Here is an 8,431-nt window from a genome sequence, read left to right on the forward strand (position 1 = left end):
TATTGAGGCTGGAGGCTGAGACAGGAGGGGTCGGGAGACACTGTGGCCCTGTCCGACGATACCCCCGGACAGGGCCAAACAGGCAGGATATAACCTCACCCACTTTGCCAAAGCACAGCCCCCACACCACTAGAAGGGTATCTTCAACCACCAAGTTATCAGAGGCAGAGTATAGCTCACAAAGATCTCCGCCACGGCACAACCCAATGGGGGGGGCGTCAACCCGGACAGGAAGATCACATCAGTGACTCAACCCACTCAAGTGATGCACCCCTCCTAGGGCCAGTGACTCAGCCCCTGTGATATGGTTAGAGGCAGGGAATCCCAGTGGAGAGAGGAGAACCGGCCAGGCAGAGACTGCAAGGGTGGTTTGTTGCTCCAGTGCCTTTCCGTTCACCTTCACACTCCTGGGCCAGACTACACTCAATCATAGGTCCTACTGAAGAGATGAGTCTTCAATAATAATAAGGGCACTCAACATGCTCATCACTGACACAAATGACTGATGATTGACTGATGATCTGACTTCTCTGACGTCAAAAACTACAGACTGGTAAAACTACACTGAGCACGCTGTCTCTGACCAACTTTCTCGCTATCACTCTCAGAACAACAGGTCAGGCTTCAAGACATGTCACTCAACTCGTCTCTGTGTCACGGAGGCTCTCCGCACTGCCAAAGCTAAATCTCATCCTCCTAGATCTATCTGCTGCCTTCGACACTGTGAACCATCAGAGATCCGCCCCACTACCCTCTCAGGGTTGGGAGTCTCAGGCTGTGCACACTCTTGGTATTGCATCCTACCTGGCAGGCCATTCCTACCAGGTGATGTGGAGAGGATCTGTGTCTGCACCATGTACTCTCACAACTGGTGTCCCCCAGGGCTTGGTTCTAAGCACTCTCCTCTTCTCTCTATACACCAAGTGACTTGGCTCTGTCATATTCTCGCATGGTCTCTCCTATCATTGCTATGCAGATGACACTCAACTACTTTTCTCCTGTTCTGGCACCCAGGTGGCGACTCATATCTCTGCGTCCCTGGCAGATATCTCAGCTTGGATGTAGGCTCACCTCCTCAAGTTCAACCTCGACAAGAAGGAGCTATGTTTCCTCCCAGGGAAGGCCTGCCCGCTCCAAGACCTCTCCATCACGGTTAACAACGCCACGGTGTGCCCCTACCAGAGTGCAAAGAACATTGGAGTGACCCTAGAAAACACCCTGTCATTCTCTGCAAACATCAAAGCAGTGACTCACTCCTGCAAGTTAATTCTCATACATCATTAGAGTACGACCCTACCTCACAAAGGAAACGACGTAGGTCCTAATCCAGGCACTTGTTATCTCCCTTCTGGACTACTGCAACTCACTGTTAGCTGGGCTCCCAGTTTGTGCCATCAAACCCCTGTAATTTATCCAGAACGCTGCAGCCCACCTGGTGTTCAACCTTTACAAGTTCTTCCATGTCACCACGCTGCTCCGCACACTCCACTGGCTTCTTGTCGAAGCTCGCATTCACAAGAAGACCATGGTACTTGTCTGCGGAGCAGCAAGAGGAACTGCCCTTCCCTACCTTCAGACTATACTCAAACCCTACACCCCAACTAGAGCACTCTGTACTGCCACCTCTGGTCTCTTGGCCCTCCCACCCCTACGGGAGGGCAGCTCCCAAGCTCTTCTCTGTTCTGGCACCCCAATGGTGGAACCAACTTCCCCCTGGAGCTAGGACAGCAGAGTCCATGCCCATCCTCTGAAAACATCTAAAACCCTACCTCTTCAAAGAATATCTTAAATAATCCCATTTTGCCGGGAGCTACATCATTGATGAAAATTCTACTTACAATGACTGTGATATGTGGTTGTCCCACCTAGCTACAATGGGGCAAAAAACATATTTAGTCAGCTACCAATTGTGCAAGTTCTCCCACTTAAAAGATGAGAGAGGCCTGTAATTTTCATCATAGGTACACTTCAACTATGACAGACAAAATAAGAAAAGAAAACCAGAAAATCACATTGTAGGATTTTTTATTAATTTATTTGCAAATTATGGTGGAAAATAAGTATTTGGTCACCTACAAACAAGCAAGATTTCTGGCTCTCACAGACCTGTAACTTCTTCTTTAAGAGGCTCCTCTGTCCTCCCCTCGTTACCTGTATTAATGGCACCTGTTTGAACTTGTTATCAGTATAAAAGACACCTGTCCACAACCTCAACAGTCACACTCCAAACTCCACTATGGCCAAGACCAAAGAGCTGTCAAAGGACACCAGAAACAAATTTGTAGACCTGCACCAGGCTGGGAAGACTGAATCTGCAATAGGTAAGCAGCTTGGTTTGAAGAAATCAACTGTGGGAGCAATTATTAGGAAATGGAAGACAAGACCACTGATAATACCCCTCGATCTGGGGCTCCACGCAAGATCTCACCCTGTGGGGTCAAAATGATCACAAGAATGGTGAGCAAAATCCCAGAACCACACGGGGGACCTAGTGAATGACCTGCAGAGAGCTGGGACCAAAGTAACAAAGCCTACCATCAGTAACACACTACGCCGCCAGGGACTCATCCTGCAGTGCCAGACGTGTCCCCTGCTTAAGCCAGTACATGTCCAGGCCTGTCTGAAGTTTGCTAGAGAGCATTTGGATGATCCAGAAGAAGATTGGGAGAATGTCAAAGGAGAGATTGACTGCTTCACTATTTGTATTTGTGCGAGGTGTTGAAGGTACCAAACTGACACTCATCGGTATCACACAGTCCCCAGGTCCAGAAAAGAGGCTGTATTAAATAGAGCCGTGACATAATGGAACTCTCTGCCACCCCACTCAAGCTAGTAATAAAACCAGATAAAATAACACCTTATACAACCCAGTGGAGACAGTGAAGAGAAGCACAGATATTTTTGTGCATTTTGCATTGTAGTATGTGTGTGATACGTGGTTGGGATACAACTGTGATATGTGATTGTCTCACCTGGCTATCTTAAGATGAATGCACTAGCTGTGGGTCGCTCTGGATGGCTAAATTGTAATGTAAATGTAGTGTTATGTATTTGTATTTTTATTGAACCTTCATTTAACTAGGCAAGTCAGTTAAGAACAAATTCTTATTTACAATGATGGCCAAGCCCTAACCCGGACAACGCTGGGCCAGTTGTGCACCACCCTATGGGACTCCCAATCACGGCCGGTTGTGATACAGCATGGAATCAAACCAGGGTCTGTAGTGATGCCTCTAGCACTGAGATGCAGTGCCTCAGACCGCTGCGCCACCTGGGAGCCCAAGTGTATGTATGTATATTATGTATTTAATTTATTTTATTGTTTCCTGTTTGGACCCCAGGAGGAGAACCCGTTGCCTCTGCAGCAGCTGATTCGGGATCCTAATAAAAATCGTGGTGAACGTGGGTTTCAAAGTGCAAGGACTGTCTGGTGCGCATCCACGTGGTGGGTTTATAAACAGAACAAAAATATGAATGCAACATGTAAAGTGTTGGTCCCATGTTTCATGAGCTGAAATAAAAGATCCCAGAAATGTTCCATATGCTCAAATTTGTTTACATCCCTGTTAGTGAGTATTTCTCCTTTGCCAAGATAATCCATCCACCTGACAGGTGTGGATATCAAGAAGCTGATTAAACAGCATGATCATTACACATGTGCACCTTGTGCTGGGGACAATAACAGGCCACTCTAAAATGTGCAGTTTTGTCAGACAACACAACGCCACAGATGTCTCAAGTTTTGAGGGAGCATGCAATTGGCATGCCTTTTTTTTAAAGGTATCTGTGACCAACAGATGCATATCTATATTCCCAGTCATGTGAAATGGATAGATTAGGGCCTAATTTATTTATTTCAAATGACTAATTTCCTTATGAACTGTAACTCAGTAAATTTACATTTTTGCAAGATGCGTTTATATTTTTGATCACTATAGTTAGTTTACAACTGCACATTCATATTAGTACAGCATTTTGCTTTATTTGAACCAACAATAGATAGCTATCAAGCGGCTGGACCAGTTTTCCCAAAGTGACTGATGTGTAACGTAAAGTTTTGCTTACTAGCCAGCAAATGAACATCAATGCCTGTATCAGGCCAATACTACTAAGTTTACTTTAATGAAATATATGAAAATGATCATGACTAGATTTAATCTAATTTCCATGTCATTGGTTAGTCAGCATGCAAAATACCTGTATTGTCACACCCTGGCCATAGAGAGGCTTTTATTCTCTATTTGGTTAGGCCAGGGGTGTGATTAGGGTGGGCATTCTAGTTTCTTTCTATGTTTTGGCCGGGTACGGTTCTCAATCAGGGACAACAGAAAGCACTGAGCTAGGCTGAAACACATTATGAGTTTAATACAACCTAGCTTATGAAAGAAAGTTTACAACGTGGGTGCACCGGCCGAGAGAAATTTGAGTAATCATGGTGACAGACATTGAAACATTCAATATCTTCTTGCACACTCTTACCTGCATCTAGTTGATCTAGGCTGTAATCATTAGTACAACAGTTGCAAACAAGAGTTTCTATTGGACAAATTCAGGTGTGTTTATCCCCGTTTGCTTCCGTTTAAGAAACGTTTTCAACAGAATCGGCGGAATGAATACACCCCTGATCACAAGAAAACACAGTTCACTTTCATAACAGTCACATACTAACAGCATGATCCCTTTGAGCGTTGTATAATTACTTCTCGTATCTAGCTCTCTCCCTTTTCCCTCCTTTTCCCTTAGCTTGTGGACTTCAGTGCACAACGCATCAGCTGTCTGTGACCAGGCAAAAAAAACTTTCCAAGCCAAACTATCATATCATAACCACTAACGGCTACATACAGCCTACATCGTTGCCACCATGTCAGCTATTAGTTAGCTGTTCTTTGAGTCAGCTACTACCTTATACTGCAGTGCTAGCTAGCTGTAGCTTATGCTTTCAGTACAATATTCATTCTCTGATCCTTTGATTGGGTGGACAACATGTCAGTTCATGCTGCAAGAGCTCTGATAAGTTTGAGGACATCCTCCGGAAGTTGTCATAATTAATGTGTAAGTCTATGGAAGGGGGTGAGAACCGCGAGCCTCCTACGTTTTGTATTGAAGTCAAGGTACCCAGAGGAGGATGGAAACTAGCTGTCCTCCAGCTAAACCATGGTGCTACCTTACAAAGTGCTGTTGAGGATACTGTAGACCTTCATTGCAAAACACACCCATTGTCATTACTTTACGTGAATTGATATCTCAGAATTTTTTTAATTTGAATACAAAATCATTGGTTTAGCTTCTATCTATTCTGTGGCTGCATGAAATAGCAAACATAACGTGAATTCAGTGAAGACATCACCACATCTTTGCTCCCTGATGAAACGGTAACATCCATGACTGTAGTTAGGCCACAGATAGACAATGAATTAGTTAATGGGTTAGTTTAAAAAAATCTTGAGCAGGTGTTTGGCTCCTTCTCGAAATTGGATGGCTTATCTGCTATGTGAGGTTTATTTGGTCAGATAGAAGTTTCGTAATGCTTAATTAAGTTGTTAGGAGTGCACTGATATAAGTAGGACATGTGACATCCTGGCAACTTTGAGAAAAATTGTTTATATCGGGGCCGCCTCAAGATGGCTATGCATATTCATGGCATGAGGCTAGTAGCATAGCATCTCTATCTATTGAATACAGGCGGTTGACGTCAACAACCCTCATCAAATATTCAAAAAATTTTTTTACAATAATGAGATGTATCCACCAATCCAAAGAAAAGATAAGTGGGAGCTAGACAGCCCGCCGTGACGCTTTGTGGACAACATATCCCATTGTTAGGGCGTAGAGATATGCATCCTGTCAGTATATACATAATATTTGGCCAAGAGGATAATAGGAATTTACTAAGTGGGAACCTGAGGTGGGAACTGTGGGAACCAACAAACACAGCTTGTGAGATCTTAACGTCATGGCAGCAACGTTACTGTCCTGGCAGAAGCATCAAGACTTCCGGTTCTCAGATTTTACCATCAAAATAAAAGTCTGTGGTAAAACACTATGTGTATGACACGAAATCAATCATTTTTTCAGCTTTGTCCATAATGCATAATGTTAAAATAATGTTACAAAAAATCTAAACCAAAGATAATTACTACTTTATATAAGATGAATCATATTATAAGGTGGAGCACATTGATAAATGGTTGAATGTAAAGAACATAATACTCTACAGACTAGGGTACAGCCTTATTCTTCACACAATACCTCATAATGACAAAGCAGAAACAGGTTTTTAGAAATCGTTGCTAATTTATAGTAAAAAAATAGCACAAATATCACATTTACATAACTATTCAGCCCCTTTAATCAGTATTTCTTGAAGCACCTTTGGTAGCGATTACAGCCTTGGGTATTCTTGGGTGTGATGCTACAAGCTTGGCACACCTGTATTTGGGGAGTTTCTCCCATTCTTCTCTGCAGATCCTCTCAAGCTCTGAAGGTTTGGATGGGGAGCATCGCTGCACAGCTATTTTCAGGTCTCTCCAGAGATGTTCGATCGTGTTCTGTCTGCAGTATTGTCTACAGCATTGAAGGTCCCCAAGAACACAGTGGCCTCCATCATTCTTTAATGGAAGAAGGATGGAACAGCAGAAGAAGGATGGAACCACCAAGACTCTTTCCAAAGCTGGTCACCCGGCCAAACTAAGCAATTGGGGGAGAAGGACCTTGGTCAGGGAGGTGACCAGCAACCTGATGGTCACTCTGACAGAGCTCCAGAGTTCCTCTGTGGAGATGGGAGAACCTTCCAAAAGTACAACCATTTCTGCAGCACTCTACCAATCAGGCCTTTATGGTAGAGTGGCCAGACGGAAGCCACTCCTCAGTAAAAGGCACATGACAGCATGCTTGGAGTTTGCCAAAAGGCACCTAAAGGACTCTCAGACCATGAGAAACAAGATTATTTGGTCTGATGAAAACAAGATTGAATTATTTGGCCTGAATGCCAAGCGTTACTGGAGGAAACCTGGCACCATCCCTACGGTGAAGCATGGTGGTGGCAGCATCAGGCTGTGGGGATGTTTTTCAGCGGCATGGACTGGGAGACAGGATCGAGGGAGTGTTATAGTGTTATACCCAAGAAAACTTGAGGCTGTAATAGCTGCCAAAGGTGCTTCAACAAAGTACTGAGCAAAGGGTCTAAATAGTTATGTAATGTAGTTATGTTTTTTTTATTTTAGTAAATTAAACTTATAAAAACCTGTTTTTGCTTCGTCGTTATGGGTATTGTGTGTAGATTGGTGAGGGGGAAAAATGATTTAATCCACTTAAGAATAAGGCTGTAACGTAACAAAATGTGGAAAAATTGAAGGGGTCTGAATACTTTCCGAATGCACTGTATCTCAACATGACTTTGTCAGATAAAGACCCTGCTTCAAAACTCAAAAGGACAGACAGTGTCTGCTCAGTTTTACCACGCTCGCCACCGGGTCTGTGTATTACCAAACAGTAGGGAATCTTACATTTAATTTGCGTCACCTCAACGCCACCCCATTAATCACTCCTTTCGAAGGCGCCCTTCTCCGTAGAGCAAAGCATATCACAGGACTTGTCGTGACGAGCAACCCCCTCCCTCTAGGCAGAAGTAACACAGAAAATCCTCACACGTCCACTTGAAGCTACCTTCACCTATTTAACAGTACCCGCATTTTTTTTGTTTTAGCATTATTTAACTAGGCAAGTCAGTTAAGAACAAATTCTTATTTACAATGATGACCTAGGAACAGTGGGTTAACTGCCTTGTTCAGGGGCAGAACGATAGATTTTCACCTTGTCAGCTCAGGGATTCTATCTAGCAACATTTCAGTTACTGGCACAACGCTCTAACCACTAGGATACCTGTCAGCCAAAAGGCAGGGATCCAATTTCTCCAAAAATGTCACTCCCACTGGTCCAGAATCATCCTTTGCATGACCAGGTAATTCATCATCACTCTCGTCGGGTTCAATTTCTTAGCCGTCAGAGACAGCAGAGTACAGTTTATACTTGGTGCCATTTTTCCTCATTACACATATTTCCTCTGCACTCGGCTCTTCTTCTTCCACGCTGTCCATAACCACGTCTATCAGTTCACCATGCTCTTTGCCCCGCATTCTTCTGCTATATTGGTTGCAGAACACGCACTGATGGCCTTTCTCCAATACCCAACTTCTGTTCCTTAGCCCAATTTACTCGTCTGGCTATCTCCTGCCTCTACATGCTTGTAAAAAGTGGGATACTCTTTATCTGAGATCAGTGTCCTCATCTTGATATATCAAAGTTTGCTGACGTTTTTTGAAGAAACCCGCCATCTGAGATTTCTAAACAACACTTCCACTCTGGCCAGGTGTTAAGGGAATTTTTATCAATAATGACTAATTATGTATACATTTCAATCAGGACTGACTAA

The sequence above is a fragment of the Oncorhynchus tshawytscha genome, linkage group LG33 (assembly GCF_018296145.1).
Source record: "Oncorhynchus tshawytscha isolate Ot180627B linkage group LG33, Otsh_v2.0, whole genome shotgun sequence".
Taxonomy (NCBI): Eukaryota; Metazoa; Chordata; class Actinopteri; order Salmoniformes; family Salmonidae; genus Oncorhynchus; species Oncorhynchus tshawytscha.